Genomic DNA, 25,580 nt, shown 5'->3' with positions numbered 1-25,580 from the left:
AAGTCACATCATCTTTGTTTTTAGATGTATTTTTCCCACGTGGAATGTTTCCATATATACTTTTTATGCAAACACTTATTGTATTTGGCTATGTGTGACGTAAAGGTTTGTTGAGGTTAATTGTGGGAGCACTTGTTAATTTGAGCAGGGTGCAGTGATTAATAAATATTAAGTCAAGCATTTTGGTACTGTTTCTGGCTGTTCTATGTGGCTCTTTGAAGGTATGCTGTTTCAGCCTGTCTTACATTAGTAATGCAGTGTAATCAGGGTTCAGCCCTTTGTGCTTATGAGAGCGTATATAACACATGTACAGTCGGATGCACAGTTCTACTGGGAGCTCTCTCTGCATGTTTTTGTGTGACATGGATTGAAACATGAAGTACTGCATTAATTGCTCATTGCATGAGTATTGTATGCATGATTTACTGAATAAATTGTTGACATCCATGCTAAGAGACAACATTGTGTTAATGTATGAATAGTCTGTTGGACGTATGCATCACTAAGGCCTAAACTTGACATAACTTTGTCAAATGCATTGCATGAAAGGGATTAAGTGTCAATCAAGCGGTGGTGTGAAATGGACTACTATGATTAATAGGTTTGTAGGTATAGCATGAGAGTTTCGATGATTGGTTTATCTTGCGATTGTGTTTCGACTGTGCTTTCTGTGGTTTATCTTGCAATTATGTTTCGACTGTGCTTTCTGTGGTTTATCTTGCAATTATGTTTCGACTGTGCTTTCTGTGGTTTATCTTGTGATTGTTTCGACTGTGCTTTCTGTATAACTTGCAAGTGCATAATCGTTTTGGATGTTTCAGGTACTACTAACATAACAGTAACTTCGAGGCAATGCTCATAAGTGTTTTAATGTGTGTAGTATTTACTTTACAGGTATCAGTGATGTGGATTTGTGTGTACAAAGGGCAAGTCTGCCATACTTTGTAGACATCATTTTTGTGCAATGTTTGCTTTGTCAAATGAACTGGTTTTTAATGTGATCTGAAACGAATATTGTATGTGGTACCATTTGGCGATTGTTTCACAAGTTTGTACACACCTATGGGCATGAAATGATGATGAAATTCCTGAAGACTTATTTCTCAAGTGTTAGAGGTGACCTGAGCAAATGTAAGTATAATAACAGGTGCAAGTTGTAGCAGCTAGGACAAAGAATTATCTGAAGCATTAATGAAGCAAGGAAGAATGTCACAAGAATTCCATAGTTGGAATAAAATACTAACTGCTGTGTCTGTTTTGTGTAAATATTGGTAGAAACAGTAAGTAATTTTTATACTGTGGGAATTGCTATAGTGCGAAGCAGGCATGTTATGCTAAGTTGGTGTGCTTCTCACTCTGTGGTAGAGGAGTAAGTGGCTGGTGTGCTAAAACACACAATTCCATTTCGCTGTTTTTGTGATCAGATGCATTGGTCCTTGCAGTTGTGACTTGTGTGCTGTTGTTTCATGGATTGCATTATAGTGTGTGCTGTTGTTTCATGGATTGCATTATAGTGTGTGCTGTTGTTTCATGGATTGCATTATAGTGTGTGCTGTTGTTTCATGGATTGCATTATAGTGTGTGCTGTTGTTTCATGGATTGCATTATAGTGTGTGCTGTTGTTTCATGGATTGCATTATAGTGTGTGCTGTTGTTTCATGGATTGCATTATAGTGTGTGCTGTTGTTTCATGGATTGCATTATAGTGTGTGCTGTTGTTTCATGGATTGCATTATAGTGTGTGCTGTTGTTTCATGGATTGCATTATAGTGTGTGCTGTTGTTTCATGGATTGCATTATAGTGTGTGCTGTTGTTTCATGGATTGCATTATAGTGTGTGCTGTTGTTTCATGGATTGCATTATAGTGTGTGCTGTTGTTTCATGGATTGCATTATAGTGTGTGCTGTTGTTTCATGGATTGCATTATAGTGTGTGCTGTTGTTTCATGGATTGCATTATAGTGTGTGCTGTTGTTTCATGGATTGCATTATAGTGTGTGCTGTTGTTTCATGGATTGCATTATAGTGTGTGCTGTTGTTTCATGGATTGCATTATAGTGTGTGCTGTTGTTTCATGGATTGCATTATAGTGTGTGCTGTTGTTTCATGGATTGCATTATAGTGTGTGCTGTTGTTTCATGGATTGCATTATAGTGTGTGCTGTTGTTTCATGGATTGCATTATAGTGTGTGCTGTTGTTTCATGGATTGCATTATAGTGTGTGCTGTTGTTTCATGGATTGCATTATAGTGTGTGCTGTTGTTTCATGGATTGCATTATAGTGTGTGCTGTTGTTTCATGGATTGCATTATAGTGTGTGCTGTTGTTTCATGGATTGCATTATAGCGTGTGGTTCTCTGTGAACCCACCTCTCTCTCTCTCTCTCTCTCTCTCTCTCTCTCTCTCTCTCTCTCTCTCTCTCTCTCTCTCTCTCTGTGTGTGTGTGTGTGTGTGTGTGTGTGTGTGTGTGTGTGTGTGTGTGTGTGTGTGTGTGTGTGTGTGTGTGTGTTCCCAACAGAAATGGGCATGCTTATTCTGTTATTCTGTAGTAACATTAAATGTATTTCTGTATTTGAGAGCATTTGTTTGACTTACAGAAGGTGTGTGTTATTTTACAGAGTAGAGATATGTATTTTGTCAGTTTCGCACATCAGTGGTATCAGCTAATACTATAATATTTCTTGTGCCTCTTAGGATCAATAGTCATAACGTGAATGAGATTCACTGTGATTAAGTTCGAAGCATATGGAAAAGATGTATGTTCAGGATTCAGTTAATCACAGCATTGGTGCTTTGGTTACACTGAAACAGTGCCTCCCATGTGGTGGCATAAATTTCATTTGAGCGTAGTTGCTCGGTTCCATGGTTTGTTGTATGAGGTTCAGTCAGACTTCCTATGTTAATGCTTATCATTGGCATGAGAGGTATGATTCACTTGCATTATAGATTGCTTAATTTTTGTTTCATTATTGCTGAATTGTTACCACATGGAATGACAGTGTTCTTTTACGCTGTTGTATGTTACCCTCTTGTATGGGTCACTCTGTATTAATTTGTTTTCAGGGGAAATGGTTGTGGCTATAAAGGAGGCTGTATTACAATGTGCATGTCGGAAGCAGCAGGAACGACTGTAAATGTTCAGGAAGTTAACAGAAAACATACATTTAGGAAATGATAGTTCAACCAGCAGTTACTAAATTCCATAATCTCCCATGGAAAGATGCTTCATAAGCAATAGGAAGACACAGGTAACCAAAAACAAGAGATTATTAAGACCACAGTGGACAGAGTTAATAACAATGGCAAAACTCTTCTCAGTAAAAATAGGACAACTTTTGTCACTAACAGGCATTTGTCTGGTACTCTCAATGAATAAACGTAGGGGAACATGAAGACAGTAAGATATGAAGACAATGTCACTGATCATTCCTAATGACAGTGGTGGGGCATTCTTCATAGTTGCGGACAGGTACGTCTCGGGATATTGGTGGGAAGTCGTAGATCCCACTGTAGTGTCTTCTGAACACACTCTGAATGATGGGTTGCTAAGAGCTGCCGCATGAATTGGTACAGAGCTTCAGTGGTGCGAAATCCTAACCTGTTGGCTTGTACCACCCTATATACCTGGGACGGGCAGGAATTCAGGCTGATCCAGATTTACACATGTGGAACCACAGAGAAATAGATCCCTGACATGGAGGACCTCACGTGGTGCTTGTCCTGCAGTTAGTTGTCCTTGTTGTTATTGATGCAGTTCAAGGAGGTAACACTTTTTGCATGTGCAACCCTGTGATGCTTCAGTGTGTGAGGTGTTGCCAATCCGTTACGGTGAACATACAGTAAATGGCAAAAATGGTATTTTGTGTTTGAAGTGACTGGATTGCCAGTATGCTGCTGAGTGAGGATGAGCAGCTGTCAAAGAATTTGGTTAGTTTACTGCTGTGTCTTCCATGACTAGGAGAAAGTTTACCTATGTGGTATGCATAACTTATTACATTGCATGTAATTTCTGCCTTACAGTGATACGAGATATTGCAGGTGAAGCAGAGAAAAGTTAGTCATGTTATGACACTCTGTCAAGTGCAACTCTGTTATGATAGCTTTCAGGGAAGTGGCATGAGGAAATTGGTTGTGATTACTGTTGATTAAAGCAAAATAATTCTATCTCTGCTAAGTTATTGTGATGGTTTTTCAAGAGACAGCATCCTGTTCTTGTGGTTGGAAGTGCCGTAGTTTGTTTCAGGAAAAATGTGTGTGCAGAGGAAAGAGGATTTTAGGTGTTGGAGCCATGATGTTTTATGTAAGGTATTCACTGGAACAGATGTCAAGGAGAATTAATATTTATTGTCGAAATTTATGTAATGGTTAGTAGTAAATACTTTTGTATTCATGTATGGTTTTAATTACAATGAGTAACATGTATGTTCTGTAACTTGGTTTTGTATCATTTTACAAACTCTACATGCTTATAAACATTTCTGCAAGAAATGCAATCTACCCATCTGTGATTTGATTCAATGGATCACTGGAAGTATTCTGTGGTAACCAACCTGCATCTCTTCTCTTCTACCTCCAACCCTCACTCCAACCCAAAACTGTAGTGTAATGTGTGAAATACAGATATCCATTGAATCAAATCACAGAATGGGTAGATTGCATTTCTTGCAGAAATGTTAATAAGCATGTAGAGTTTGTATAGCAGGCAAAGTGTAATTTTGTTTACCAAACATACCTTTATTGTACGGGTTTTGTGTAAAGCAAAGCTTTGTTCAGATTAATTGTGGCAGCACTTGTTGTTTGAGCAGTATACAGGGATGAATTAATATTAATTAAAGGACTTTTGGTATCATTTCTGCCTGTTACATGTGGTTATTTGCAGTTAAAGCTGTTTTAGCTGTTTTATACTATGTTGTTTCAGTAATGTTACACAATTGGGTTAGAAAAGTCAGGCTGTTAGTGCATATGAGATTGTAGTTAACATAGTAACAGTTTGGCACAGAGACTATTGGGACCTATGTTTGCATCTTTTTGCATAATGGATAGGAAAAGATGAGGTACCATATTAAGGGCTAAATGCATGAATATTGCATGGGTGATTAGCTGAATAATTCATTGAGTTCCTTGGTAAGAGACTGACATTGCTTCAGCAAAGGTTTTTGGCAGTATGTCAGAATAATCTGTTGGATGTACGCTTCAGTAAGGTCTAACCTTGATGTAACATTGTCAAATGCTACTATCCAAAATGTCATTTCATTGCATGAAAATCTTTTAGTGTTGATGAATTCGTATTGTGAAATGGAATAGTTTCATGTAAGCGGTTTGTAGTTACAGCTTAAGAGTACTGGTCATTCATTTTTGTTGGGATTGTGCTTTAAGCGGCATTTCTGTACATATATCACTTGAAAGTGTGCAGTTGGTTTGGTGTGTGTCAGGTACTAACAATATAGCAGCAGCTGAGAGCGAATGGTCACAATTATTTCAATGAGTAGAGTATTCGCTTTACTGATACCAGTGTGTATGAAGAGCAAGTGTGGCATATTTTATAAAGAGACATTGTTACGGATGAGTACTGTGAATGAATCTGGTTGTTTTTAATGTGATCTGAGATGAATGTTGTATGCGCTACAATTGGGTGATCATTTTACAAGTTCATATCCGCCTAGTGGACATGAAGTATTTATGTAATTATTGAAGCCTTGTTTCCCAAGAGTTAGATCCAACATGAGCAAATGCGAATATATCAACAGGTGCTATTTGTACCGGCTAGTATGAATAATTACTGATGTAAGGGAAAAAATGATACTGTAACCACTGGTGAAATAAAGTAGTAACTGGTATGTCTTCATTTTGTAAGTACTGGTAGAAACATTAAACAAATGCAATAGTGCAGTAATTGCCATAGTCTGAAGCAGGCATGTGGTGTAAAGTTGATGTGTTGGTGACTTTGCGTTGGAGGGTTAACTAGATGATGTGCTAAAAGATACAATACTCTTTTGCTGTTTGTATGACCAGATGCATTGGTATTTGCAGTTGTGACAGTCTTGCATGATGTTGTTTCCTGGATTGCATTATAGTGTGTTGTTACCTGTGCAAACACACTTATTTCTCTCTCTCTCTCTCTCTCTCTCTCTCTCTCTCTCTCTGTCTGTCTGTGTCTGTCTGTCTGTGTGTGTGTCTGTGTCTTCCAACAGAAATGGGCATGTTTATTGAGACACATACATAATCAACACAGGGCAGTCAGTTGACTTATTGACTGAGTAATCATTGTGTTTCAAAATACTGGCAGTGTTGATAGTTGTAGTAGTTGTAAACTGTCTTTAGGTATTGATGCCCAAAGATTGTCATACTGCATGGTTGGGATAAGAAATGTTGTAGGAGGGTCATAGGTGCAGGTGAATGGCATCCTATTATAGTAGCATTAAATGTGTTTCTATATTTGAGAGTATTTGTTTGAGCTACAGAAGGTGTGTGTTATTTTACAGAATAGAAGTATGTATTTAATTAGCTCTGCACCATCACTAGCATTGGCTAACATTGTAATATTTCTTGTGTCTCTTAGGATAAACAGTGATAGTGTGAATGATGAGATTCACTGTGCTCAATTTTGAAGCTTATGGAAAGGATTTATGTTCAAGAGTCAGTTGATTACAGAACGTGTTAAGCCTCTGGTTTTGTTAAACTGAAACAGTTTCTTCCATGTGGTAGCATAAACTTGATTTGAGCATAGTTGCTGGGTTCCATAGTTTGTTGTATGAGATTGTCAGACATGCTATGTTAATGTCCATTGCTGGCATGAGAGGTATGATACCCTTGCATTATGGATTGCTTAATTTTTCTTGTCTTATTGCTGATTGTTAACAACTGAAATGATAGTATTCTTGTATGATGTCATATATGACCATTTTGTATGCATGACACTGTATTCAATTATTTTCAGAGGAAATGGTTGTGTTTACAGTTTATGGCTATGTTACTGTGTATGTATTGGAAGGAGCAGGAACAACTGCAAATATTTGAGGAGTTGTTAAAAAATTTGGGTTTAGAAGAGAAGAGTTGGAAGAGCTGCAGCAAAATGATAGTATGAATTTTGAAGAAATGGGAAGGGGATTTAGCAGGATGCCATTGGAAGAGCATGTGAAGCTGTCAAAGTGTTTCGTTAGTTTCCTGTTGTCATCTGTGACTTAAACAATTTGAACCCAGGTCATGTGTGTAATATGGTGCATTGCGTGTTAATATCATCCTGATAGTAATACCAGGTGTTGCAGACGAAACAGAAAAGTTTTTCATGTTACGACATTCTGTCAAGTGCAGCTTCATTGTGATTTCTTTCAGTGAAGGGTCATGAGGAAATTGAATGTGATTGCTGTTGAGTAAAGCAAAATGATTCTTTACCTGCTAAGATATACTGATGATCTTCCATTAGAGAGTAACCAATTTTTTGTGGTTGGAAGTGGCGGAATAATGTAAATGATTTGAACATTGTGGAGCAAATAAAAATGATGTGAAGAACAGAGTTCCAATGTACAAAGAATCACAACAGAGGAATGGAAATTCAGTATTAACCTCACTATAGCAGATGTTGGAAGTGACCATCATTCTACTTTTTCCATTTTTGGGTCCTTGTCAGCAAGTTGCTGAAGGCAGATCAAAGCTGGACTACTGGAATGTCTGCAATCTCATCAGAAATGTTCTTCTGCAGTTCTTGAAGACCCTGAAGGTTGTTGTGATACACCTTAGACTTGATGACTCGCTTCAGAGTTATCGCACACTGACAGAACAGGTGACATGGGTGGCCAGCTAGTTCTGTGACTAGACTGACCTCTGATGAGTAAGTGTGTGCCAAGGTTTGTCCAGCTCTATGAGCACTTACCTCTGTCCTGTTGGAAGGAAGTATAGGTCATTTTCTCATCAGTTAATGCTGCCACAAATACACATTGAGACGTATCCAGTCACCACCACCACTTCTGTTTGCTCCTCCCTGTACTTATCTATGGTTTTAGTTACAGTGAGTGTAAATTGTGTTACTTGATTTTGTCTAATGGTAGGTCATGTATAATTGACAATACTTCATTCACAGTGTCATGCTACAAGGTAGATGTAACCCTTAGGTTGCAGAGTAATGGATTGGAGTGAGTGTAGGAGGGTGAAGAGGAGGAGAGATGCAGGTTGGTTAACACAGAATATTTCTGGTAATCAATTGAACACAAATCACGGGATTGGTTTGTCTGCAGTGTTAGTAGAAATGTTTGTAAACATGTAGAGTGTGTATATAGTAGGGACAGAGTATAATGTTATTTGTAAAACAGACATACATTGCATTTGGCTATATGTAAAGCATTGCTTTGTTAGGGTAATTGTAGCAGCACTTGTTGTTTCAGCAATTTATAGAGATGAATTAATAGTAAATCAAACACTTTTGGTACCATTTCTGCCTGTTACATGTGTTCTTTGCAGTTAAACTGTTTTAGACTGTCTTAATTCAGAAATGTTGTGCAATTGAGTTGGAAAAGTGAAGAAGTTTGTACATTTGAGATTTTAATTAACATAGGAACAGTTTGGCACAGAGTGCTATTGGGAGCTATGTCTGAATCTTTTTGCGTGATGGAGAGGAAAAGATAATGTACCATAATAAGGGCTTAGTCCACGATATTTGCATAGGTGATTTGGCAAATAGTTTGTTGAGGTCCAGACACGACATTGCTTATGCAAGGTTAGTGTCAGTGTGTTAATGTAAGAATAATCCGTTGGCCGTGTATTTCAGTAAGCCTAAAGCTGACGTAACATTGTCAAATGCTACCATCCAAAATGTATCATTACGTCACATGAAAATGTTTTTAGTGTTGACAAATGTGTGTTGTGAAATGGAGTAATACCATGTAATTGGTTTGTAGCTATGGCGTAAGACTCTTAGTCATTGGTTTTTGTTGGGATTGTGCTTCGAATGGCCTTCCTGTATATGTATAACTTGAAAGTGTGCAGCTGGTTTGGTATGTGTCGGGTACTAACACCGTAGCAATAGCAGAGAGCAAATGGTCAAAATTAATTTCATGAGTAGAGTATTTGCTTTACAGATAGCACTTTGTATGAAGGAAGGACAAGTGTGGTGTACTTTATAAAGAGCCATTTTGGTGGATGTGTTCTTTGAGCAAAATTAGTGGTTTTTAATGTGATGTGAGATGAATGAAGTATGTGCTACAATTTGGTGGTTGTTTCACAAGTTTGTGCCAACCTAATGTGATAGATGCAATTACTGAAGTCTTGTTTCACAAGAGTTAGAACTAACCTATGCAAATGTGAAAATATCAGCTGGTGCTACTTTTAGCAGCTAGGACAAAGCATATCTAAAGGATTAATGATATAAGGAAAAATGTCATCAGATTGTCATTGATAGAATATCACAGTAACTGCTGTGTCTGTATTGTGTAAATACTGATAGAAACAGTAAGTAACTTTTATAGTGTGCTAATTGCTGTAGTGTGAAGCGGGCATGTTTAGCTAGGTTGGTGTGTTGCTGACTCTGTGGTGGAGCAGTAAGTGGATGATGCCCTAAAAGATATTATTCCGTTTCACTGCTTGTGTGACAAGATGCATTGGCATATGCAGTTGTGACAGCTGTATGCTGTTGTTTCATTGATTACATTATGTGTGGTGTTCTTGGTGCAAACACTTCTCTCTCTCTCTCTCTTTTACAACAAAAGTAGGCATGTTTCTTCTGACACATACATAGTCGTCAACAGAGGGCAGTCAGTTGACTTACTGAGTAATCATTGATGATGCGTGAGGTCCTGAGGAAGATAGCTCACTGTGTGAAGGATGTGGTAGTTTCAAAATTTTGGCAGTGTGGACATAGATCATTAAGATACTGCATGGTTGAGAAAGTAATTGTTGCCATTCACCTGTGACATTAAATGTTTCTGTATTTGAGTGCATGTTTTAAGTTACAGAAAGTATTGTGTGTCATTTTACAAAGTAGAGGAATGTGTTTCATTAGTGCTGCACGTCAGTAGCATCAGGTAACACTGATATTTCTTGTGCCTCTTATGATGAATAGTCAAAATGTGAAAGATGAGATTCACTATGCTTTAAAGCATGTGTAAAAGATGTATGTTCAGGATTCAGTTGATCACTGCATTGGTTTAGCCTCTGGTTATATTACACAGAAATCGTGCCTTCCATGGGGTGTCATAAATTTGATTTGAGCATAGTTGCTAGGTTCTGTGGTTTGTTGTAGGAGGGTCAGTTATACATGTTATGCTAATGCCCATCATTGGCATGAGAGGTATGATTCACTTGCATTATGGATAGCTTGATTTTTCTTGCTTTATTGCCGAATTGTTTACAGCTGGAATGGCAGTGTTCTTTTATGCTGTTGTGTGTTACCCTCATGTATGAGTCACTATGCATCCATTTGTTTTCAGGGGAAGTGGTTGTGGCTATAGTGGGAGGCTATATTGCAACATACGTGTCAGGAGCAGAACAACTGCAAGTATTTAAGAAGTTATCAGAAAATATACATTCAGAAAAGAATAGTTTGAACAGTAGTGACAAAATTGCTTAATCTCCTATGGAAAGATTCTTCGTAAGCAATAGGAAGGCACAAGTAACCAAAAATAAGGGTTTATTATGACCACAATAAATGGAATTAATAACAGAGGAAAAGCTGTCCTCCATAAAAATAATACAACTTTTTGGTCACTAATGAGTATGTGCCTGGAACTCACAGTAAATAAGTATAGTGTGACGTGAAGATTATCCCTAATGATGGAGGTGGGGCATTCGGCGTAGTCAGCTGACAGGTAAGTCTCGAGATATTGGTGGGAAGTCGTAAATCCCACTGCAGAGTCTTCAAATATACTCTGAATGGTGGGCTGCTAAGAGCTGGCAGGTGAATTGGTCCAGTTAGTTGTCCTTGTTGTGACCAACACAGTCTGAGGAGGCAACGCCTTGTGCATGTGCAACCCTGTGATGCTTCAGTGTGTGAGAAGTTGCCAATCCATTTAGGTGAACATTGGGTAAGTGGCGAAAATGGTATTTTGTGTTTAAAGTGAATGGAAGTGGATTGCCAGGATGCTACTGAATGAGAATGAGAAGCTGTCAAAGAATTTGGCTAGTTTGCTGCTGTGTCTTCCATGAATAGGAGAATGTGTACCCACATGGTATATATAACTTATTGCATTGAATGTGATTTCTGCCTTGTGTTATGAAATGTTGCAGATTAAGCAGAAAAGTTACGTCATGTTAAGACACTCTGTCAAGTGAGCTCTTTTATGATTTGTTTCAGGGAAGTGGCATGAGGAAATTTATTGTGGTTACTGTGGATTAATGCAAAATTATTCTTTCTCTGCTAAGTTATTGTGATGGTTTTTCATAAAGCAGCATCCAGTTTTTGTGGTTCGAGGTGGTGGAGTTCGTTTCAGGAAAAATATATCTGCAGCGGAATGGTGTCTGTAGGTGTTGGAGCCATGATGTTTTATGTAATGTGTTTTTTGGAACAGATGCCACCGAGAATTAATATATATTGTTGAAAATTATGTGATGTTTAGTAATAAGTAGTGTTGTTTTCACCTGTGGTTTGAATAACAGTGAGTGTAACATATTGTCGTGTAACTTGATTTTGTCTCAAATTACTGCATGTATAATATAAGAGTATATTACTTCCAGTCAGTGTCCTGCTGTGAAATAAAGATACGTTGTAGATTTGGATGCGAGTGAGTGTTGGAGGTAGAAGAGATACTGGTTGGTTAACATAGAACACTTCCAATTATTAATTGAATCAAATCACAGAACAGGGAGGTTGCAGCACTTGCAGAAATGTTAGTAAGCAAGTAGAGTTTATATATACTCCCTAGTATAGTAGTGTAATTTTGTTTAAGAAACATACATTTCTTGTTGGCCTATGTGTAAAGCAATGCTTTGTTCACGTTAATTGTGGTAGTACTAGTTGTTTGAGCTGTGTACAGGAATGAATTAATGTTAATTTAAGCTCTTTTGGTACCATTTCTGCCTGTACGTGTGGTTCTTTGCAGATAAGGTTTTAGTACTATGTTACTTTAGTAATGTTATGCAATTGAGTTAGAAAAGTCAAGCTGTTTGTGCATGTGGGATTGTAATTAACATAGGAACAGTTTGGCACAGAGTACTGTTGAGAGCTATGTCTGCATCTTTTTGCATGATGGAGAGGAAAAGATGATGCTCGACAACAAGGGCTCAGTGCACGAATATTGTGTGGGTTGTTTGTCAAGTAGTTCATTGATTTCCAGAGATGACATTACCTTTGCAAGGTGTGTTAATGTAAGAAGAATCTGTTGGATGTATATTTCAGTAAGGCCTGAACGTGATGTAACATTGTCAAATGCTACTATCAAAAATATGTCATTACATTGCATGAAAATGTTTTTAGTGTTGACGAATTGGTGTTCTGAAGTGTAGTAGTACCATGTAACTGGGTTTTAGCTACAGCATGAGAGACTTGGACAATAGTTTTTGTTGGGATTGTACTGTAAGTGGCCTTTCTGTATACATGCAACTTCAAAGTGTTCAGTTGGTTCAATATATGTCAGGTACTAACAACATTGCAGCTGAGAGCCATTAGTCAAAATTATTTTTGTGAATGGAGTATTTGCATTACAGATAGCAGTGTGTGTGAAGGGCACGTGTGGCATACTTTTTATAAAGATTCATTCTTGCAGATGAACGAATCTACTGTCTTGTAATGTGACCTGAGATGAATGTTGTATGTGGTACCATTTGACAATCCTTTCACAATTTTCTACCTACCTAATTGACATGGAAGTGATTGGTGTAATTACTGAAGTCGTCTTTCCCAATTGCTAAAACCAACCTAAGCCAATGTGAATATATCAGCAGGTGCTAATCATATCAGCTAGGACAGAGCATTATCTGAATCATTATTGATGTAAGGAAAAAGTCTTAAGGTAGTCATATGTGGAATGAACTAGTAACTGCTGTCTCTTCATTCTTCAAGTACTGGTAAAAACATTTAATTGCTATAGTGTCAAGCAGGCATGTGATACTAAGTTGATGACTTTGTATTGGTTACTTTGTATTGGTTACTTTGCATTGGTTACTTTGCATTGGTTACTTTGTATTGGTTACTTTGCATTGGTTACTTTGCATTGGTTACTTTGCATTGGTTACTTTGCATTTAAGGAATAACTAGATGATGTGCTAAAAGATATAATTCCATTTTACTGTTTGTGTGACCAGAGACACTAGTACTTGTAGTTGTGATATTTTGTATGCTGTTGTTTCATGGCTTGCATTATAGTTGGATTGGTCTTTGTGCAAACACCTCTCTTTCTCTGTCTCACTGACATCCAACAGAAATGAGCATGTTTATTGAGACAGATACATAATCATTAGCAGAGGGCACTGAGTTGAATTACTGATTGAGTACTTATTGAAGATGCAAGTTGTATTGGAAAAGATGGCTTGCTGTGCGAAGGATGTGGGTGGTCCACATGTAGTTGTTTTAAAATTTTGGTAAAGTAGTTAGTTGTTGTAGACTGCCTTTTGGGATTGATACCCAAAAATTAGTGACATACTGTGTAATTGAGGTAGGAAATACTGCAGAATGATCACAGGTGAGTGGCATCGCACTGATGCAGCATTGAAATATTTGGCTGCATTTGAGAGTATTTGTTTGAGTTGCAGAAGGAGTTGTGTGTTGTTGAATGGAGTAGAGGTATGTGTTCCATTTGTTCTGAACCATTAGTGGATTCAGCTAACATTATAATGTTTCTTGAGCCTCTTAGAAAAAATAGTCGTAATGTAAATCATGTGATTCACTGTTCTTAAGTTTAAAGCATTTGGTAAAAATGTGTGTTCAAGATTCAGTTGCTCAGAGTATCACTTAAGCTTCTGGTCTTATTGCCCTGAAAAGGCAGCTTCCATGTGGTGCCATAAATTAGATGTGAGCATGCTTGCTTGGTTACATGGTTTGCTGTATTTTGAGACAGACATGCTATGCTTTGCTAATATACATCAGTGTCATGATAGGTATGATGCACTTGCAATATGGTTAATTTTTCTTGCATTATTCCTGAATCGTTAGCAGCTGAAATAGCAGTGTTCTTTTATGGATTTGTGTATAACTCTTTAGTATGGGTCACACTGTACTCATTTATTTTTAGAGGAAATAACTGTGGTTCTAATGGAAGGATAGGTTTTGAGGTACTTATTGTTAGGAGCAGGAGCAACTATAAATATTAGAGTAGTTGTCAACAGACATACATCTAGAAGAGATGGAAAATACCGGTACAGTTGTAAGGTTCTTTCATTTAACACACAACCGTTTTGAGGCTCTTATACGCTCATATTCAGGTGTCGCTCTGAAAATATCGAGATGTGGGATGATTTAGAAGAGAATAGTTGGAACAGCTGTAGCAAAATGTTAAGAGTTTCAAATGATGAGAAGGGTATTGAGCAGGATGCGATTGGAGGAGGGTGTGATGCTGTCAAAGAGTTTGATTAGTTTCATGGTGTGTCATCTGTGATACTGAGAACTTGTAACCAGGTTGTGTGTATAATTTGTTGAACTGCATGTAATTTCATACTTACAGTGGTACTGGATGTTGCAGAGGAAGCCGAAAAGTTATTCATGTTATGACACTCCATCAGATGCAGCTCTGTTGTGATTTGTTTCACTGGACTGGCGTGAGGAAATTGATTGTGATTGCTGTTGATTAAAGCAAAACACCTCATTGTGTGCTAGGATGTAGTGATCATTTTCATTAGGCAGTATCCAGTTTTTTGTGTTTGTAAGTGGCAGAGTTTGTTTCTGCAGAAATGTGTATGCAGAGTAGAGAGGACTACTGCTGTTGCAGCCATAATATTGTATGTAATGCCTCGGTGGCATCAGGTGTAATGAAGAATTAATATATTTGCCTGAAATTGATATTTATGTGATAATTTGAATTATTTATACAAGGTGGAGCAAATAAAAGTAGCCTGAAGAAGAGAGTTCCAGGGTACAAAGAATCAGAGCACAGGAATAGAAATCCAGTACTAACTTGGCTATAGCAGATGTTCAAAGTGACAACCACTCAACTTTCTGCATTTTTGGGTACTGGTCAGCAAGTTGCTGAAGGCGGATCAAAGCTAGCCTGCTGGAATGGCTGCAGTCTCATCCAAAATATTCTGCTGCAGTTCTCGAAGACTATGAGGGTTGGTGTGATACACATTAAACTTCATAGCTCGCTACACCAAGTTATTGCAAACTGACAGATCAGGTGACATGGGTGGTCAGTTAATTCTGCGACTAGACTGACCTCTGATAATGTATATGTCAGGCATGAAGTTTGTGTAATAGTGCTCCAAGGTTTGTTGGGCTGTATGGGCACACTCTCCATCCTGTTGGAAGAAAGTATAGGTCATTTTCTTCACAGTTAATGGTGCCACAAATATACGTTGAATCGTATCCAATGATCATGGCCACTTTTATGTGCTCCGCTCTGTATTTACTTGTTGTTTTAATTACAGTGAGTGTAATATGTAGAGTGTGTTACTTGATGTTGTCTATGGTAGATCATGTATAATGTGATATCACTCCATTCATACTGTCATGGTGTGAAGTAGAGGTAGCCCGTAGGTTGCAGAGTAAGGGATTAGAGTGCGTGTAGGAGGAAGAACATTTCTAGTGATCCATTGAATGCGAATCATGTGATGTTGTGTTCACAATGTTTGCACAAATGTTAGTAAGCATGTAAGAGATGCACATAGCAGGGACAGAGTGTAATATTGCTTAAAAAGCAGATATTTATTGTGTTTGAATGTGAGTAAAGCAACACTTTGTTCAGCTTAATTGTGGCAGCACTTGTTTGAGCAGTGTACACAGACGAATTAATATTATATTGAGCATTTTGGTACCACTTCTGCCTGTTATATGTGGTTTCTTGCAGTTACGTTGTTTCAGCCTGTGTTAATTTAGTAATGTTGTTCAGTTGGGTAAGAAATACCAAGCTGTCTGTGAATTTCAGAATATGATTAACACAGGAACAGTCTGGTGCAGGGTGCTACTGGGAGTTATGTCTGCATCTTTTTGCATGTTGCAAAAGTAGACATGATGTACCACATCAAGGGCTCAATGCATGAATATTGCATGGGTGATTTCTCCTATATTTTGTTGAGATACATGCGAAGAGATTGCATTGCTTTTGGATGATTAGTGCCAGTGTGTATGTAAGAAGGTGTTTGGTGTGTATCACTAAGGCCTAAACTTGATCTAACATTGTCAAATGCCCTTGCTGTTGTGAAACATAACAGTATCATATAATCAATTAGTAGCTACAGTGTGAGTGTCTCGTTCATTGGTTTGTCTTGAGATTGTTTTTTGAGTGTGCTTTTTCTATAAATATAACTTGCAAATGTGTAGTCTTTTTGATGTGTGTCACATACAAATAACATTGCAGCAGCAGAGAGGGAATGCTCTGAATTGTTTTAGAATTGTTTTAATGAGTATATTACTTGCTTTATAATGGAAAATCCAGGATGAAAGTAACAATATTAGAGAAGTAAAGTTGCTACTCAGCATCTCCGCTATGTGGTGAGTAGCATCTTTCCTTCTCTAATATTGTTACTTGCTTTACAGATATCAGTGACGTGGATTTACCTGTATGAAGGGCAAGAGTGCCATGTTTTATAAGTGGTAATTTTTGCGGAATGTAGTAGTTTTTAATGTGATGTGAGATGAATGTTGCATGTGGCAGCATACGGCAGTTGTTCAACAAATTTGTACCCGTGTAGCTGCCATGAAGTAGTGATGTAATTATCGAGTGCTTGTTTCCAAAATGTTAGAACTGACATAAGCAAATGTGAATATATCAGCAGGTGCTTGTCTAATGAGCTAGGACAAGGCACAGATAGCATTATTGATGTAGGGAAAAATGTCATCAGGTTGTCATTGGTGGAATAAATTAATAACTACTGTCTACACTGTATTTGTATAGGTAGAAGCAGAAAGTAATTGCTTTGATGTGGTAATTCTATAGTGTGAAGGAGAAGTCTAATGCTACCTTGGTGTGTTGGTGACTTTGCATTGAAGGAAAAAATGGATGATGGGCTAGAAGATACAATTCTGTTTCACTGTACATTTGACCAGATGCATTGGTACTTGTAGCAGTGACTGCATTGTATGCTACTGTTTTGTGGATTGTAGTCTAGTGTGTTGGTATCTGTGGAGAGACACCTCTCTCTCTCTCTCTCTCTCTCTCTCTCTCTCTCTCTCTCTCCACTTATTCCAACAGAAGTGGGCATGTTTAAGGCACACACACATTGGTCAGCAGAGGGCAATCAGTTGACATACTGATTGCGTAATTGAGGATGCAAGACATATTGGAAAAGACATCTCACTGCATGAAAGATGTGGGTGATTTCTAGAAAGTAGTTTCTAAATGTTGGAGATGTGAATAGTTTAAATAGTTGCAGACTGCCTTTAGGCAGTGATGCCCAAAGATCAAATACGTACTTTCTAACTGAGGTAGGATATTTTGTAAGGAGGTCACAGTTTAGTGGCATTCTTCTGCTGATGTAGCACTGAAATGTATGGCTGTATTTTAGAGTATTTCTTTGAGTTACAGATGTTGTGTGTTATTGAACAGGGTAGAGGTATGTGTTTCATTAGTTTTGCACCATCAGTGACTTTACATAACACTGTAATATTTCTTGTGCATTTTAGGATGATTAGTCATGTCGTGAATGCTGAGATTCTGTGCGCTCCAGTTTACAGCTTTCGGAAAGGATATATGTTCAGGACTCAGTTATCATAACATTATTTAAGCCTCTGGATTTATTGCACTGGTGTAGTGCCTTTCATGTGTTGGCATACATTTGATATGAGCGTGCTTGCTTGGTTACACAGATTGTTGTTTGAGGTTTTCTCAGGCATTCCATGCTAATGTCCATCAGTGTCAGAAGTATGACGCACTTGCATTGTGGATATCTTAATTTTTGTTGCATTATTGTGAATTATTTTCAGCTAATATAAGTGTTCTTTTATGCTATTATGTATGACCCGTTTGTATGGGGTCACTTCGTATTCGTTTATTTTCAGAGGCAATTGTTGTAGTTGAAATTTAAGGCTATATTATGATGTACATATTGTAAGGAGCAGGAACAACTACAAATATTTGAGAATCTATCAAAAAATGTACATTTAGAAAATAATAGTTGTAACAGCTGCAGTTAAATGATAGTGTGAGTTTGAAAAGATAGGGAGGTATGTGATAGGAGGAGGATGAGGGGCTGTCAAAGAGTTTGGTTAGTTTCCTGTTGTCCCATCTGTGATGTCGAGAATTTGTACTATTGCTGTTGGTGTCACTATTTTTTATGTAATGTATTGGCTGCAACAGGTGTCATGGAGAATAAATGTATTTGGTGAAGTTGAAATGTATGTCATGTTTAGTAGTAAATATTTTGTATTTACCTATGGTTTTGATTGCAGTGGTCATAACATCTAGATCATGTAACTTGATTTTGTCTAACATTAGTGCATGCATAAAATTCTTACTTTCGTTCATAGTGTCCTGCTTACAAATACAGGTAGCCTGTTGGTTGAAGAGTGTTGGTTTGGAGTGAGTGGAGAATAGTAGTAGTGCAGGTTGGTTAAGACAGAATATTCCTAGTAATCCATTGAACACAAATTACGAATGTTTGCAGAAATGGTTGTAAGCATGTAGAGTTTGTATATACTAGGCAGAGAGTGTAATTTTACTTAAGAAGGCTGACATTGTGTTTGGCTATGTGTAAAACAATGCTTTGTTAAGGTTCATAGCAGCAGCACTAGTTCCTTGAGCAGTGTTACAAGGTTGAAGTAAGATTAATTGAATGGTTTTGGTACAATTTCTGCCTGTTCTATGTGGGCTTTGCAGTTATGCTGTTTCAACCTGTGTCACTTTATTAATGTTGAGCAGTCAGTTTAGAAGTGTCGGGCCGTTTGTGCATATGAGAATGTGATTAACATGGGAAAATTTGAAACTTCCTGGCAGATTAAAACTGTGTGCTGGACCGAGACTCGAGCTCGGGACTCTGTCTAGGTCCCTAGTTAGTCTCAGTCCAGCACGCAGTTTTAATCTTTCAGGAAGTTTCATATCAGCACACACTCTGCTGCAGAGTGCAAATCTCATTCTGGCAACATAGGAACAGTTCGACACTGAGCAATCATGGGAGCTATGTATGCACCTCTTTGCATGATGGAGAGGAAATGATGATGTATCACATTATGGTTCAATGCATGAATATTGCATGGGTGATTTGCTGAATAATTCATAAAGGTCCATAGTAAGAGATGTCATTGCTTTTACGGTGTTAATGTCAGTGTATTAAAATAAGAATAATGTGTTGGACATAAGTACCATTAAGGCTTAAACTTGACATAACATTATTAGGTGCTACTATACAAAATATAAGTTAATTGGATAGATTAAAAATATGTTCACAAAGTGCAAGCAGGAGAAAACCTATACAAAACAAGGTTTTATGCATGGAAGCTTTTGGAGTCAGTAGCTTGTTCTCAGGATGGAGGGAAAGAAAAAAGGATGAAGGAAAATGGCAGGTAATTTTAGTGCATGAAATTGTTTTTAGTGTCAACTGGAATAGTATCATCCAATGAGACTGTAGCTACAGCATGAAAGTTTGTCATTTTATCTTGGATTGTTTTTGGAGTGGCCTTTCTGTATCTGTATAACCTGCAAGAGCAGTCATTTTGGTGCATGTTAGGTACTAATAACATAGCAGCAGCTGAGAGGGAATGGTCAGAAATGTTTTAGTGAGTGCATTGTTGAAGTGATGTGGATTTAACTGTATGTAGGGAAAATGTGGCATACTTCACAATAGTCATTTTTGAGGGATGGGTGCTTTGAGGGAATCTAGTGATTTTTAATGTACTGTGAAATGCGTGTTATATGTGGCACCATTTGACAATTTTCACGAATATACACCCACATAGTGGCCATGAATGATGACATAATTACTGAACACCTGTTTTCCAAGAGTTAGAAGAGAGCCAAGCAAATGGGAATGTATTGGCAGGTGCCAGTCGTAGCAGCTAGGATGAAGCATTATCTAAAGCATAAATAATCTTAGGAAAATCATCACCAGGTTGTCATTGGTGGTATACAGTAGAAACTGCTGTTCCTTCATTTTGTAAGCACTGGTAGAAACAGTAGTAATTGCTGTAGTGTGAAGCACGTGTGTGATGTTAGGTGGGTGTTTTGATAACTTCGCATTTTCAGAATAACTGGATAATGTCATAAAAGATATAATTATGTTTTGCAGATAGTTTGACCAGATGCATTGATACTTGTAGTTTTGTGCTGTTGTTTCATAGTCTCTCTCTCTCTCTCTCTCTCTCTCTCTCTCTCTCTCTCTCTCTCTCTCTCTCTTATTGCAGCAGGAATAGACATATATACATACATGTTCATCAGCAGAGGGAAATCAGCTGGCTTATTGATTAATTATTGGGAATGCAAAAGGTGTTGGGAAAGTTAGCTCAGTTTGGGGAAGATGTGGGGGATTTGTGTATGTAGTTTTGAAATGCTGGCAGTGTGGATAGTTGTTGTGGTAGACTGCCTTTAGGCATTGGTGCCCAAAGATCAGTTACATACTGTGTAATTGTAGGACACGTATTGGAGGAGTGTGACACATCAGTGGTACATATCATACTGTTGTACCATTGAAATGTTTGGCTGTATGTGAGAGTATTTGTTAGACTAACAAAAGGTGTTGTGTTTTACAGGACAGAATAGAGGCAAGTGTTTCATTAATTCTGTGCCATTAATGGCTTTTGCTAACACTTTAATGTTTTTTACGCCTCTTAGGATAAATAGTCATAATGTGAATGACGAGAGTCATGGTGCTTAAGTTTGAAGTGTTTGGAAAAGATGTACGTACAGGATTCTGTTGGTCGCAGCATTGGTTAAGCTTCTTGTTAATAAACTATGCCTTCCGTGTGGTGGCGTAAATCAGATTTGAGCATGCTGTATGGGGTTCAGTCAGACATGCTGTGCTAATGTCCATCACTGGTGTTAGATATACAACACACTTGCGTTATGGATTGGTTAATTTTTCTTGAATTATTTCTGAATTGGTAACAGCTGAAATTACAGTATTCTTTTATGCAGTTGTATATATCCATTTTGTATGGGTCAATCTAGATTCATTTATTTGCAAAAGAGATGATTTCAGTGAAGTAGCATGAGGAAATAGATTGAGAGTGCTGTTGATTAAAGCAAAATGATTCTATCTTTGGTCATGTATAGTGATCGTTTTTCATTAGGCATTATCCAGTTTTTGTGGTTGGAAGTGGCGGAGTTTGTTTCAGGATAAATGTGTGTGCAGAGGAAAATAGAGAATTGCTGTTGGAGCCTTGGTGTTTTGTGTAATGTGTCGGTTGCAACAGGTGTCCGTGGAATATTAATATGTTTGACTGAAGTTGATATTTATGTGATGATGTAAATATTTTGTACATGGTGCAGTAATAAAAATGGCCTGAAGGACAGAATTTCAGGGTACTAAGAGTCACTCCACAGGAAAGGAAATTCAGTACGAACCTGACTGGCTGCAGTCTCATCGAAAATGTTCTGCTGCAGTTCTTGAAGACTATGAGGTTTGTTGTGATACACCTCAGACTTGATGACACGTTGCACAAAGTTATCGCACACTGAACAATCAGGTGACATGAATGGCCATCTATTCCGCAAAGACGGACCTTTAATAAACTCTGTCAGGTGTGGAGTTCGTGTAACTGTGCCCCAAGGTTCTCCCAGCTGTATGGGCACTTACTACATGCTGTTCAAAGAGGTATTGGTCATTTCCTCCTCATTTAATGAGCCCACAAATTCATGTAGAAACATGTCCAGGCCATTTTTAGTTGCTCCACCCTGTATTTACCTATGGTTTGAATTGAATTGCAGTGAGTGTTAATACATAGATTGTGTTACTTAATTTTGTCTAATAGTAGTTCATGTATAATGCATGTAACTCCATTCATGGTGTCATGTTGTGAAGTAGAGGCAGTCTGCAGGGTGCAGAGTAAGGTATTGGAGTGAGTGTCAGAGGGAGAAGAGGAGAGATGCAGGTTTGTTAAAATAGCTGTTCCGTGGACTACTAGAAATATTGTGACAGCGTACTGTTGTAGTATTAAAAATTTTGGCAGTCTTGCAGAATAGTTGAGTGTTGTGTGTTACTGAACAGAGTACAGGGATGTGTTTCATTAGTTCTGCACCATCAGTGGCATTTGTAAACACTGTAATGTTTGCCTGTGTCTCTTAGCATGAATAGTCATAATTTGAATGACGAGATTCACTGTGCTTAAGTATAAAGTATTTGGATAGGATGTATGTTCAGCATGCAGTTGATCACAGCATTTGGTAAACCACTGGTTTTATTGTACTGAAACAGTGCCTCGCATGTGGTGACAAATTTGATTTCAGTATGGTTGCTTTGTGATGTGGTTTGCTGTATGAGGTTGTCAGACATGCTATGCTAATGTCCATCACTGGCATGAGAGGTATGATACACTTGCATTATGGATGTATTAATTTTTCTTGCTTTATTGCTGAATTATAACAGCTGAAATAACAATGTTCTTTTGTGCTATTATAGGTGACCTTTTGTATTCGTCACTGAGTTTATTTTCATAGGAATTAGTTGTGGGTGTAACAGATTGTTAATTTATGACATACATGTTGGAAGGTGCAGGAGCAACTGCAAATGTATGAGAAGTTACCAAAAAACATGCAGTCAGAGGAAAGTAGTTGGAACAGCAGCAGAAAAATGATAGTATGTGTTTGAAATGATCAGAAGGGAACTGAGTAGTGTGTTATTGAGTGAGAGTGAGTAGCTGTTTGAGTTCCATTATTTTGCTATGTATGTCTCATGACTAGGAGAATGTTTTCCCAGGTTGTATGTATAATTTATTGCATCTAATTGCATGTAATTTTTGACTCATAGTGATAAGAGATATGGCAGATGTAGCAGAAAAGTTAGTCATGTTATGACACTCCATCAAGTGCAGCTCTGTTGTGATTTGTTTGTCAAGTGGTATGAGGAGTGTTTGTTTTAGGACAAATGTGCAGAGGAAAGAGGACTATTGCTGTTGGAGCCATGATGATGTGTGTAAGGTATTGGTTGCAATAGGTGTCGTGGAGAATTAATATATTTGGTTGTTTGAAATTTATATTATGTCTAGTTGAAAGTACTTTGTATTTTCTTACAGTTTTAAGTACAGTGAGTGTATTTTATCTGTAGTCCGATCCACGAATGATGCCAGTTCATACAGCTTGAGATGTGGACACAGATTTCACCATTGCCAGTTCCAGCCAATAGTTGTGGTAAGCGCATATATGTGCGCTGCAATTGAACAAAGTGTGTACTCTGCAAATGTTGTCTTTCACTTGCTTGTGCAGAATTTGTCGCTTACCACCACAATCAGCCATGACAGTTCACAAAAAGTGGAATAAAAATTCACTGAATAACTCACTATGATCATGTTTAATGCTTGAACTTGCTATGACGTACATAGCAGTGTGCTGAAAACACTACTGAAAGCTCATTGGTTGTTGGAGAATGCGTGACATAAATGTGCAAAACAAGCCTAAACTCATCTCCATTGTCCATGACTTCACCTATAATATTAATGCATGCATGATGCACATTACTCCATAGTGGTGTGCTGTGAAATATAAGTATCTTATAGGTTGCAGAGGGAAAGACTGGAGTGAGTGTTGAAGGGAGAAGAGAGATGCAGATAGGTTAACACACACTATTTGTTGTGATCCATTGAATACAAATCATAAATGACTGTGTAATATTCTTTTTTCAAGCAAACGCTCATTGTATTTGGCTGTGTGTGAAGTAAAGCTTTGTTGAGGTTAATTGTGGGAGCACTTGTTATTTTGAGCAGTGTGCAAAGATTAATAAATATTAAGTCAAGCATTTTGGTACTGTTTCTGCCTGTTCTATGTGGTTCTTTGGAGGTATGCTTAGTTTAATAATGCTGTGTAGCTGGGTTACAAATGTGTATCTGTTGGTGCATATGAGAATGTAATTAATATAGGAGCAGTTTGGCACAGAGTACTATTGGAAGCTTTGTCTGTATTTCTTTGCATGATGGAGAGGAAAAGATGATGTACCACATCATGGGCTCATTGCATGATTTGAGCATGCTTTCATGGTTAGGTGATTTGCTGTATGAGGTTCTGTCTGACATGCTATACTGATGTCCATGACTGGTGTGGGAGGTATGATACACTTGCTTTATGGATTGGTTAATTGTTTTGCATTATTTCTGAATTGTTAACAACTGAAATAGCAGTGTTCTTTTATGCAGTTGTGTATGACCCTTTTATACATGTAAGTATTTATTTTCAGAGGAAACAGTTGTGGTTGTGGTGGAAGGCTGTGTTATGATGTACACATTGTAAGGGCCAGGAGCAACTGCAAATATTGGACAAGTCACCAAGAAGCATGCATTTAGAGGAGAATAATTGGAACAGCGGCAGCAAAATGATAGTATCAATTTGAAATGATAGGAAGGGGATTGAGCACAGGTGAAGAAAGATAAATAGTTGCCAATGAGTTTCGTTAGTTTTATGTTGTGTCATGTCTGACTTGGAGAATATGTTCCCAGATCGATTGTATAATTTGTTGCATTGCATGTAATTTCATCCTGATAGTGATACAAGATGTTGCAGACGAAGCAGAAAACCTATTCATGTTATGACACTCCATCAAGTGCAGCTTTGTTGTGATTTCTTTCAGTGAAGTGGCATGAGGCAATTGATAGTGATTGCTGTTGATTAAAGCAAAAAGATTCTTTTCCTATTAAGGTACACTGATAGTTTCTCATTAGGCAGTATCCAGTTTTGGTTTTTGGAAGTGGCGGAGTTTGTTTCAGGACAAATGCGTGTGCAGAGGAAAGACAATTGCTGTTGGAGCCATGCTGAATGTGTTGGTCACTACAGGTGTCATGGAGAATCAATATATTGGGCTGAAGCTGATATTCATGTGATGGTGTAAATATTTTGTAGATGGCGGAGCAAATAAAATTGGGGCAAAGAACAGAATTCCAGGGCACTAAGCAGCACACAAGAGGAATGGAAATTCAGTACTAACTTGACTATAACAGATGTGTAAAGTGACCACAATTAATATTTATGCGATTTTGGGTTCTGGTCAGCAAGTTGCTGAAGGCGAATCAAAGCTGGACTGTTGGAATTGCTGCAGTCTCATTTTAAATATTCTGCTGCAGTTCTTGAATTCTATGAGGGTTGTTGCAATACACCTTAGACTTGATGGCTCGCGACGCAAAGGTATCACACACTGACAGATCAGGTGACATGGATGGCCAGCTATTTCCAATACCGGAATGACCTCTTATAACTTCTCTGTCAGGCCTGAAGTTTGTGCAAGTGCACCCCAAGGTTTCTCCAGCTGTATGGGCATATACTCAATTTTATTGGAAGTAAGTATAGGTTATTTTCTCCTCAGTTACAGCTACCAAAAATATACCTCAAGATATATCTAATCATCCGAGCCACTTCTACCTGGTCCACCCTGGTATT

At 37.9% G+C, this 25,580-nt stretch overlaps 1 long non-coding RNA gene across 1 annotated transcript in view; it reads left to right on the top strand.

Annotated features, from left to right (window-relative positions):
* Window positions 1-25,580, top strand: part of LOC124544978 — a 95,388-nt gene that overhangs the window by 58,045 nt on the left and 11,763 nt on the right. The window contains exons 8-9 of the long non-coding RNA XR_006967580.1: window positions 11,662-11,813; window positions 24,388-24,566. This is a non-coding gene — a long non-coding RNA (uncharacterized LOC124544978). The remainder of the gene's footprint in view (window positions 1-11,661; window positions 11,814-24,387; window positions 24,567-25,580) is intronic.

This window comes from Schistocerca americana, chromosome 8 (genome assembly GCF_021461395.2).
Source record: "Schistocerca americana isolate TAMUIC-IGC-003095 chromosome 8, iqSchAmer2.1, whole genome shotgun sequence".
Lineage (NCBI taxonomy): Eukaryota > Metazoa > Arthropoda > Insecta > Orthoptera > Acrididae > Schistocerca > Schistocerca americana.
Note: the sequence above shows the minus strand (reverse complement) of the source record. Positions and strands in the feature narration are given on the sequence as shown.